The sequence below is a fragment of the Centruroides sculpturatus genome, unplaced genomic scaffold (assembly GCF_000671375.1).
Source record: "Centruroides sculpturatus isolate CEXI.00-Female unplaced genomic scaffold, Cexi_2.0 scaffold210, whole genome shotgun sequence".
NCBI classification, from domain to species: domain Eukaryota; kingdom Metazoa; phylum Arthropoda; class Arachnida; order Scorpiones; family Buthidae; genus Centruroides; species Centruroides sculpturatus.
In genome coordinates this window covers 673,830-685,990 of record NW_019384341.1, presented here as the reverse complement: position 1 = coordinate 685,990, position 12,161 = coordinate 673,830, and the positions used below count along the sequence as shown (strand labels likewise).

At 25.7% G+C, this 12,161-nt stretch overlaps 1 protein-coding gene and 1 long non-coding RNA gene across 8 annotated transcripts in view; one reads left to right on the top strand and one right to left on the bottom strand.

The window, feature by feature from the left end:
• LOC111634394 (homeotic protein antennapedia-like) overlaps positions 1–12,161 on the top strand; it is a 184,621-nt gene that overhangs the window by 21,357 nt on the left and 151,103 nt on the right. The gene's annotated exons all lie outside the window — the stretch shown is intronic.
• Positions 3,097–10,703, bottom strand: LOC111634476. Its single transcript, XR_002758228.1, has 3 exons — positions 10,532–10,703; positions 3,755–3,900; positions 3,097–3,120 (listed from the first exon to the last, which is right to left on the bottom strand). It is a non-coding gene; the product is annotated as an uncharacterized LOC111634476 (long non-coding RNA).

The window sequence follows — 12,161 nt, the reverse complement described above, 5'->3', positions numbered from 1 at the left end:
CGTTATATTTAGGACTGTTAGGGCTAAAATATTCTATAAATTTAATATAAAAACGGCACGTTTAATGTTTTATATTTAAAAGATAACTCTAAGTTAAAAAAGAATAATATAGATCCTGACGTATTTCATTACTCATTAACTGGTTTAATCAATTAATTATTAGGTCTATATAAATTTATATTTCTACCATTATCGGTTTTTCTTTCAAAACTAAAATATTTACAATGATATGAGTCATTACTTCTACAACAAAGAAATCGATAGACAAATCTATCTAATCTTGGGTGCAAATTAATCAGATATTTTGAGATATTTTTAAATAAAGATCTACAGAAGCATGTATTTAAATATACATACATGCAAAATATCTGTCTGTATACAAATTATATAGTTTCATTAAGTTATTCTATCCCAAAAACATATAAATCAATCTATGAGCTACACAACTAACATCCGCTTATAAGCTTAAACTTATAATGATAATGATCTAGATAAAACTGTGTCCAATATAATGCTTTCTAATTCCAAGGCCTATAAATAGATAACGGTCTGTTTATACTGAATCGTGTACAGTTATTTAGTCTTGTAGTTTTACAAATGTACAAACATGTTTATCACATGAAAACTTTTTAAATTTCAAATGGTACAGGGTCAATATATCTTAGTATTACATGATGATCTAGTAAAGCGTTTGTTTACTTTTTAAAAATATTCTTTAAAATTTTTAAATGTTAGATATACCTTGCACGCAGACTATAGGCTAATAGAAACTTAATTATTAATAAATATTGTATTATTATGCAACTTAACAAAACTATTTAGTTAAGTTTAGTTAGGCCTATATGAAAATTTATTAGCATTATAATTATAGCATATATGAATTAATATGACTCATAAAATAAGGAAATATTGTCAGTTAATATGCTGTTTATGCTTAAAGTGATTATCTACAATAAAATATAGATAGCTACGGTAATTATTCATTATAATCTAATTAGATATATATAACATTACAGATAACAAGGGCAAATGGTAAACTAAATAATTCTAAAATTATTTTATTTTTGATCTAATAGAAACTGTTATCAACAGAACACTTATAGAAGTCAGTAAACTTAATAATCATTTTAATTATCTTTATACTTCAAATTACAGTTTATAAATATAACTTCAAAGTTAGCAATGTTATCCTATAGTAAATAATTTTAGACCGAGTGAAATATTAAATAGAAATAAACTTTCATTTTTGAAGACCTAAGTTTATCTAAGTAACAAACATATCAACACCTAGAAATATCTAAGTTCAAACAGTCTGTCTCAATTTCTTCTGCCGTGTTTATTTTGATATAGCGAATTTGGAATGAAAAGAGATCTCAGAATGCCTCCGGGTTATCTCGACTATTGCTAGATGTTCTCTTAAAAATAACAAACAATAAGAAAAGTCTGTTACAAACTTTTCGGTTAAAGGTCTAAAGTCGAGCATTCCATTCCGACTTGACTATAGCATTGATCTTGAAATGCAAACAAAATATTGAGGAAAAAAATTATTATAAACATACAGTAAGCTATCTTACAATTAGTTTTTTTTACATTGTAACTTTCCAAACCGAAGTTTGTAAAGGTATTCTCTTGTTTATACAATATTGTCACTATAAACTGTAGTTTCCTTTCGTATATCATAAAATAATATAAATATTTCTATATTTCTATATTTCTGTTCTCTTAAGCAATATCGCAAGCTTATTTTGGTAGTGTACTGTGTATAAATACGAATTTTTGTATAGGAATTACATCAGTTAATAGAACCTAGTGCTTCACCTAAGAAACTAGGCTAAACAATGTATTTCACTGTAGGCCTTAATGTATTTATATCAAGAATTATAAATTTTACATAAGTTTTATAAAAATGTTAGTTAGATATAATTATTTTTAGAACAATTTTCAAGAATCTTAAGCATTATTGTGTCAAGTCTACTAATAAAATTAATTTTTTTTTCAAAAATACAGTATATACTTAATATAGGCCTAAAATAGGCCTACAGTTTTACGAGAATATTATCACCTAAACAAGAAATTTGTGTATGCTGTATGCTTATAACTGTATGCTGTGGTGCATATTAAATAAAAGAAAAACGAAAATATTGATATGGTAAAGTTTGTTAATTTAACTGAAATCTAATTTTACTTCAAAATATTTTCTAAATTAATTTCCTAAATTGAAATATAGACAGGAATGTAGAATCAAATACATCTAATACAATATTAGATATAGCCACATAAATATGTAAGAAATAGCCTAACAGTTTATTCAGTTCAATTTATTATCATAATAGTAGCCTATATTTAAAGAATAGAAGAAAAGGAATGATGCAACAGATAGAGACTTTTATATATCTTATGACGAGTTAAAAAATAAAGTACTATTCTTTTTCGAAACAGAAGCTAGTCTATGGATAAAAACAATAAAATAATGGCTACAAACCGAAAAAATATACAGTTGGTTTTCACCAGGGAATTGTTCAGTTCATGATCGCCAAAGAGAAACTTGATCAATAGGATACTATTTTACGATCTTCACAAAGTGTCCGTTAACGAATTTTTAGTGCTGTTACGAAAGAATTTATCGTAGACGGTATACAGTTATGGCCTATCTGTGGCTGAACTGAATCTCTCAGGGCTATTCACATTGTCTTGAGCATGTTTGTCGGAAAAATGAAAAATGAATTGCCGATAGTTCACACCTTCCAGAAATTTTGCAGTTGCAATTCTGAAAAATACAAACTCTTAAAATATACTTAAAGATTATTTTATGATGCCATAATTATTATAATTCATAATAATTTTTCTATATAATTCTAAGTGAATATTATGAATAGGAAAACAAAATATATAGCTTATAATAATATTATTGAAAATTAAGTAAATTATATTTATTAATTTACATTTTAATTTAGCTTCAATTAATACTTGTCGTCAAATTGTATAGTTCTATGCATGATAAAATATTAAATATATTAGTCTAAATGTAATAATTTGCATTTTTATATTAAGTTTCATTAATTGCTACACTGTATAAAACTACTTACAATTTTTTTTTCTGTATGATGTTTGGATTTAGATCTAAGAATGAAATAAACGAAATTTTCTATTATCTATTAACATTTATAAAATATATATTTATTTAAATGATCAATCAATATTCAAATAAGCTATGATTAACGACATTTTTACAATGATTTTTACATGTTATCTAGTAATTTTTTTATTTTGAATGCAAATATTACACAGCAATTTGTAAGTTACATAATATAATATAATATAATATAAAAATGAATTTTAAAATTTGCAATAAATTTAAATCAATAGCATAGTTTGCCAATATTGACCTTAAACTTTTTATAGTTATAAAAAATATTAAAAAATTAGATTTATTTTGATAAAATGGCTTATGAAAAAAATCTTTATTGTCTATACTGTCTAATACCTTTTAAATTATTAAAAATATTTGAATTATTTTCTATAAACTAACAGTTAAGATCATTTAATTTCATATCATGTAATATATTAAAATAAAGAAATATAATTCAATAAAAGTAAATAGTAGCTTATACATACAAATCTTTAATATGAAATATTCTTTATTGAAAAAATGTTTTAAAATATTTTGCATTTTATTATACTTTATATTTTTAATATATTATTAAAATATTTAAATAAATAAATACAAAAATATATATATATATATTAATTTTACTCATGACCGACAGATGGCATCCTATATCAGCCAAAGCTGATTATATGTAGAGAACAATGAATTTTGTCCAATTGCCAAGCATTTAAGTTGTTGGCCTCTTTTTTGACTCCGCCTCCAACGACTTTCTTCTGTTTAGTTATCCAATCCTGTGATAAAGTAGAAAAATAGCGGGAATAATTAAAATATACATTTTAAATAGTCACATTTTTGCTGATTTATAATTATTTTTTTTAGTTATTAGTAGTTCAAATATAATAAAAAAAAAAAGAAATATTTCCAATTTAGAGAGGTAATACATATAAAATTATAATTCAAAAGATATATTTAAAAAAAAAAATTAGTTTGTAATTTTGAAGGAAAAAAATAAAAAAATAAAAAAAATTCTAGTTGAATATAGACGATTATCTTCGAATCGGTTAGAAGCTGGAGAAGTAAGTAATGCCTCGACTAAAGCAACAGAGCACGTACGTTTTGGTAATCTTAATTTCCTTCTGTAGCCAAGGGAGACGACTTGGTTTATTACCGACTTTTAATTTTATGCCTCATTTGCGACGATTTAAGTGGCCCTATTACTCCCGTGCACCCGACACGTTTTAATGCATCAATTCATCGTCTAGAGATCTCCAGAGTGCTGTAAAACTACCGTCACGGAAGTTCGTGACGAGTACGTCACGTAGTCTATACGGGATGCTGATGCGTGAGGGACACACGCATTCACACACACATAGACACATATATACACACACACACATACACACACACACTCACTCACAAGCTCTGAGCAAGTTTTTTGTATCATTTAAAGAAATAGACCTACAAGGTTGAAGTAAATACTATAGTATAATAGCCTATGAGGTCTAAAAAATCCTACTTTATCCAAACACGTTTTCCAAATCTCTTTAAGAATTTTAAGAAATATTCTGAAAACGTGATCGGTAAGAAGGAAAGAAAAAAATTAAATTTTTTTTTTTACTAAATAGGATTGAAGAGAGATCATATTTTAAATAAAAATTCAAAATTAGGCCTATTTAAGCTTCCTATTAAATAAAATATTCATTAATAAAAACGAATATTAATTTAACTTAATTATAATGTAAATTGCTTGAAAAATTATTTTTAAATTGAAATTATTAAGTGAGAAAGTATTCTTTCTTATCAACAGGTGTATTTTGAATTGTTTTTTTCTCGAGGAAAGGGAAATATAGGCTAATTTTAAATTATTCTTATTAAAATTTATGTTCGTAACTTCTCTTCGTTTAAATTATAGGCTGAGAGTCAATAACAAGCTAATGATTGTAGCCTATAGGATATTTTAAAATAGATGATCTAATGCTAAACTTGATAATTGATTGCAACCGGTATTCTATTTGATACATAAATAAATTAATTTATTTTTTGAATTACAGAGGCTGGGGGATGAAATTATATGTGGCGGAGATTATTTCTATAATAGATCAATTTAGTCAATTCTTTGTCGCATAAAGACTTTAGGGTGAAAGAGTTTATGTCTTCATTTCCGAAATTGACTACACCTTTACAATGGGATAACATGGATTCATCAACATTTCATTATTTAGATCTAGACTAGAGCGGAAATCTTAGTTGTATTTTTTTTTTTTTTTTTATTTGAACCTGTAAAATATTGTTGAATTTAATGGGATATTTTGTATGATAGAAAGCATAGAAATCATAAGATTTTTTGGCAATTTTTATATTACAGTATTAAGTTTCTATTTATAGAAAGATAATTTTATTAATCCCATAATTTATTCGTTCCAGGTGACATACAAAGGCGTTATAATTCTAGTTTTGTTACTATGTATTTTTAACATTATAATTTTTAAAAATTTTCATATCTTTAGATTATTTACTTCTTTAATAAATTGTGAATATTTAATTAATTATATGTAGGCAATTTAATTAATTAAAATTAAATTTATAATTTTTATTTAGTAAAATTAATGTTTTCCTGAAAATTTTCAATTATACAATTGATTTTAAGCATGTTTATTCTTATTTTCACAATACCAGAAAATACTTTAAACGAGTGGAATGAAATATTATTTCAGTTTCGCTGTTTTACCGACAGAGGGCAGCACTATAATCACCGGCAGGGCGAAGATCGATTATTAATGTTCATACAGCCTAAACTTAAATGAGGGAAAGTGGACACGTGGTGCAGACCGGGGTCCAGGGAAGATAATGGCTGACATCGGAGATATTCTTGGCATAGGCTACTCTGTTGATCGAGTATGTCAATGGCAATTGCAAAAGATAAATGAAAGTGGCATTTAATATATCAAAGAAAAGAGTATGGGCAGCTCATCATTGCTTAATCGAGCTGTAAGTAATTGAAACGAAGTAGTTCCTGCTTCTCACCACACAACCATCTATCACGACGTTATTTTTTTTTTTGCATTGACTTGATTTCTATATGAAATAAAAACCTTACTTATGTTTTAATTGCATAAACGCGCATTGCATTTACCTTAGTTTATTCTGCAATTAAAATATAGGCTAATTTTATCTACAAAAAGTAACCGGATAGACTTGTTTTTATGGAATTAATAATATATTAATTTTTATCGATTTGTTTTATCTACAGTTTTATCATTTTTTTAGTGATTGTAAGGGAAAAGCACTTAAATAGCCTATGTATATTTACTATTAGTTAGCAAAAAATTAATTTTTACAGTCATTAAAGTTTGAGGATATATTTGAGAGATAATAATCAGGTTGTAAAAACCTACAAAATTATGTGTCAGCATAAAACTGCCTTTTATCGTAGGTTTAGATGATTTTGAAGTTTTTAAAATGAGATAATGCTTGTTTTACATTTACAAACTTCTGTTAAATTATGTAATTTTATTGCAGAAAGAAAGCATCAATCTTTTAGTGAGACTAAAAGAAATAAGATATATATTGTTGTTGAATTTAAAATAATATAAATGTTAAGTTTAAATAAATATTTGATAGAAAAACTTGTTTAATATCAGTAATTATTTTTTTTTTCTAGAAGAAAGATTTTAATATCTTTCTGTATGTATATGTTTAAGTTAACTACTGATCAAGGTCATATAATTGAATAAGGTTAAACTCAAGAAGTTGTAAATTGGCCTAATTATAAAGTAAATAAAGCTAATTCACATTGTTTTTCTTTCTATTATGATATTTAACACTACAAGTAGAAAACCCAACCTCTTCTACAGAAAATAGTAGGACCATTTCTTATGCTACAATATATTTATAATTTCTGCTTCTTCAATTAGAACTGAATATATACTACACAACATAAAAGTTGTTACTAGCTTGATGTAGTATACGAATTAGAATTGGCTTTATACTTTAATTGTGGACATTTTTATTATAAAAACAGCATTTTCGTAAACTTATATTGATGAAGAATAATTTTATCATTTGATTACGTTGTTATAAAAATTATAATGTACAGTAATAAGCTTTTATACTGTCATTTGCTCTACCATATTTAATTAGATCGGCTATTACTTTACTTAATTATAAGAGTATGTGTTGAATATAAGAAAATAATGGAATGAATCTGTAAAACTTTTGAACTAAATGTTAAGAAATAACCTAGATACACCTATTAATAAAAGTCTAATTTATTTGATACCATTAAAAAATTTTTTTAGACCTAACTATTAACTATTTAGTTACAACCTTTAAGAATTTTTATAAATATAAAATAATATTTTTTGTTTACATTTCATGAATAGGTTCTATGATTTAATTATCCAATTATACTTCTATCAAGGAAAGAAAAAATAATTTCTACGTCCAGTTATAACGTTTTACTCATATTCTGTTTGAATGACAGTAGATAATAAATTGATCTATTGTTCGCGACAACAAATTATAGTAATTATTATAAATGGTATTTTTAAGCCAAATCAGATATGAAGCTACTGGAAACTATTTGATTTTCAAATATTTTAAATTTCTTCAATTTTATATCCGAGTCCAATTAGGATATTCATTTTAAATTTGTTAAATGGAACTTTTTACAAACGTAGATGGAATTGGAAAATATTTCAGGCCTAATAATCTTTGAAATATTTAGTTATTGAAGTGAAAATTTAAAATGTGTCCTAAAAATATATTTACTTCACAAATATACAATTGTGTGAGATAGCGAGTAAACATTTAGATAGGTAAGTCTGTTTTAAAGTTCAGATAAACCACTAAAAAAATGTAAACCCTCGTGACACCAGAAACTTTCCTTCGGGCTGTGACATTTTTGAAGGTCGTACATAGCTTCAGCCGCTTCTATGCTCCTCCCAAAAGTTGGAAGGTAGTCGAGCGACAGTTAATAAATGCAAAACTTGGTGTAGTCAAAAAGAAACCGTTTAGAATGCAATTTCTACAGCAGAAATAAGAAACATCGAAAGAAGTTGAATGAAAAAAAATAAAAAAAATAAATGAGCTACACGAAGGGGTGGATGGAGAAAGTAAATTAAACTGGAGAATTGTATGCCTCAGTCGTTATAGATTAACTGAAGAGATTTATAAGCTAATAGAAGTTTTGTTCATTACCGGACTTCAGATATGAACTGAGAAGTGAAAGGATGGTCTTCGTTTATTTGACGCTTGGTGATTGGATGGAAAAGATTCTGACGGTGAGATTATCTTCAAACCAATGAATCCTTGCAAACGTTTTAGGATATACACGGATGTGTTTAGTGTTAGATTCTATTAATATGCAAATTCTTGTATGCTTCTTCAATATTTAAAATTCTGCTCGTATTTTGATAATGAACGTCAGTAGATGAATTGAACCCTGCAATATAAACTAGTTTAGTTAATGTAATTTACTTTAAACGAATATTTAGCCAATTTAATTAAGAAAATTGCTATTTCATTAAGAAAATAAGGATTTATGGTCTATATTTATAATAGAGTGGTGAACTAAGAATAGCTCATCTTCAAATCAGATGTTTAAAGTTTATTTTTAACAACTTAGTTTACGCTCCAATCATATCTTATAGGCCTACGTTTATTTTCACAAAGAAATGTAAATAGATGTAATTGTTAGCAATTAATTTTGATATAAATATGCTCAATGTATTTTGATTTTATTTATATTCTAATCTATATTAAATAAGCGTAGTTCGGATAAGTTTTATTTAGGTCATAAACGTGTCTTTTAATGAAAAAATTTAAGGTCTTTATTCGAATATTTATACTGTCATTTATATGTAAATTTTTTATCCATAAGCCTGCAGAATCTATTGATTTTTATCATTTAACATTTCTTAATTTAACCAAATAAAAATAATTAATTATGAGTCTTGTAGATTTATAAATTAAAAATTATATAGGCCCTATATAATATAATATAATAACTGTCATTATTTCACAAAGAAAACTTGAAGAAAATCTGAGAGTGCAAAAAATGTTTTCAGATAAAAATTGCTATATTTGGGTACTGATTTACTATTAAAAATGCATGGCTTCACATTCACCAATAAGATGATTGAGTATAGAAAAAAATATTATTTTCTTTTATAAAAATATTAAGATTATTCTATATTTATATGTAGAATAAATTTTGTTTTCTATGCTCTTAGAATAGATTCAGTACATTTTTTTTCCTCAAATGAATTACAAATCGAGCATGGAATTTTTTCAATTATGCATTAATTTTAAGTTTTTTTTTTCTTTTCTTTTTTCTTAGAAAATAGCAAATTTATCTTAAACCGTTGTAATTAACTTTTAAGATAAACAAATGTGAAACTTTCCTCTTAATTTTCATGTTGTCTAAGGTCATATACAATCCTGTAAACTGAGAGGCCTACTTGAAGGCCTTGTAACTAACCCGTCACCTAGACCTTTCAGCCTAAATTTCTGATAATTAATACTAGGTGTAGAGAAATGAAGGGACATTCAATTTAACATGGGCGTTGTACACAGAAACTAATCTACAGATGCTTTCTTATTGGTTGACAAGTCTGGGTGACGCCTTCTTCTGATCTTTTTTTCTTGTCTTTAACCTGACAAGAATGACGGTTAGTAAATTGGAAAAGAAATCGAACGTGTCCTTCTAAACCACAGTTTGATACAACGTGTTTACGTCATTAAACTATTGCCAAGTCAAAATTTCATCTGGTCACCAATGCCTTATTTGCAACACGTTGAACAAATACTTCGAAAACGAATAGAATTCTACCATTTCTAATTAGTGAAATTATAAAATTAAATATCTCAGATTACTATTTTATCTAAATAATTTCTTATTATAACACAAATTTTCTAATGGTTTTAAAATTAATAAAATAAACATAAATATTTTAAATTAAGAATGAAATATAAATCCAAGTTTGAGATTTTTAATAATTTAGCAAAAGAAAAAAAAATTAATTATGTTAAATATTTAAGTTATAGTTTTGTAATTATTAAAAATAATTTATATAAAAACTGCAAATTTAATCTTTAAATCTTTAAATAATTAAGTCTGAATAGAATATATAGCTAAATCACATTGAAATAATCATCTCATATTCATTTTCAATGCTTCTACTTTAATTTAAAGTTTAGATACGAATTTCATTATCTAGAATATATTTCCTGTGGCAAAACTTTTCATATATTTTAATCCTCTCATCGTAATTAAGTGAAATCTTTAAAAGATTTAAATACAATAACATTATAAAAAATAGATTGTATGATAAGTTATAGCTTAAATAATAAATGTATTATTCAAAGATTAATATTAAATTGTTGTTCGAAAGAAATGTAAATAAACAAGTTATTACCAACCTTAAAACATTATTTTTCTGCTATAATTTTGGACAATATTATTTTATTTCCACATCTTGACTAGTTAACCTTCGTTAAACTCAGGTCAGTCAGGTTCTTCCACTTTCAAGGACAAAATTTTTAGTTCATGACAGATCATATTCTTTTTTTATTTTGAACTTGCATTCATTCTTCTAAAAAAAGCAAAATTACAGTCAGTTAAACAAATTGAAATTTGCATAATTATGGCTTTTGTAATTTAATGTAAAATGTTTCGTTTTTTTATTTAACTTAAAATGCATACTTTAATTTTCTTCAAAACGATTCAAGTAATCTGGGAGTATAAAAAGTTGCATATATATATATATATATATTTTTTTTTGCAAATGTTTAAAAAAAATGTTCTAGATTCCACAGGTACTTAAACCTATATTTAGTATAACCTAGTAGCAATGCTGACACATTTTTGCTGGTAATATGATAATTAAAAATAAAAAAAAGAAAAGTTGAAAATTTGAGTATGAATAGACTAATGTAGCCATTAGTCTATTCATATCCAAATCTTTTCATAACCGCTAGTTTCAACAGAAATACTTAGTATTTCCTTATAAATAATAATCGCAACTCATTGCTTGTGATTGCAAGAAAAGATATATTAAGCAAGATTTTAAAAAGATTTAAAAATTTGATAAGGTGGCCTTTTCATATGACATACCGTGGGATTTCATAGGTGAGTGAAAAGGTCAGGTTCATTATATTTTCAAAGATTCTCTTGTGGACTAGAGTTCCGGATGTTATACTTCACTTAACAAATCCTTAGACACAAATAATAAGTTATACGGACTTTTACTTATATAAGTGCAAGCGACGCACTTCTCCATTAAAAATCCAGTGCTGCTATCTATTTTCTATATGCAGTCATGAATTTAAATTCAAAATGCGGTTTGTTCCGAATTTTTTTTTTATTGAAAGAGGCTAAGCAGCCATTTAACCCTTAGGCTTAGTTTTGTTTACAGTCTGGTCTGGGCCCTGTTTTTTAAAAAATAACAAAAAAAAAAAAAAAGATAAGATCTATTAACCCGTAAACACCACTAATTCCAATATACTTTAATGAAACTCGTTTATATACATTATAGCTCATCAAGTTTTAAAGTATTTTAATGGGTAGAGCAGATGATATTTAAGAATTTTCTTATAGATTATAGAAAGAAACATTAATTTTAATTTAGACTAAAATTATTTTTGAGTTTAATTGCAATTTTTGTCCTTTTTTTTAAAAACTTAAACGATGATTAATATATAATAAATACTCTTAGATAATTTAACTGTTTAAGTAATTAAAGCATTTCAAAATTAAATAGTTTTTGAACAGACACTTAAGCTTGTAGTATAAGGCATACTCCATATAACAGTATTAATTTAACATATAAAAACACGAGTAAACCTACGTAAATAACTCTTCCTTTCGTCAAGTCTTCAAGATTTTAGATTTTATTTTTATCTGTCTTGATAATTCGATTATGATAATTGATGCCTACCTACTTGTGTATTTTATTGAAGAATACATAAGTAGAGCTTCGCGATTATATCTCGAGACGATCTTTTGTGTGAAAATCTAGATAAATAGCTTATTATCTAACCTATCTTAAGT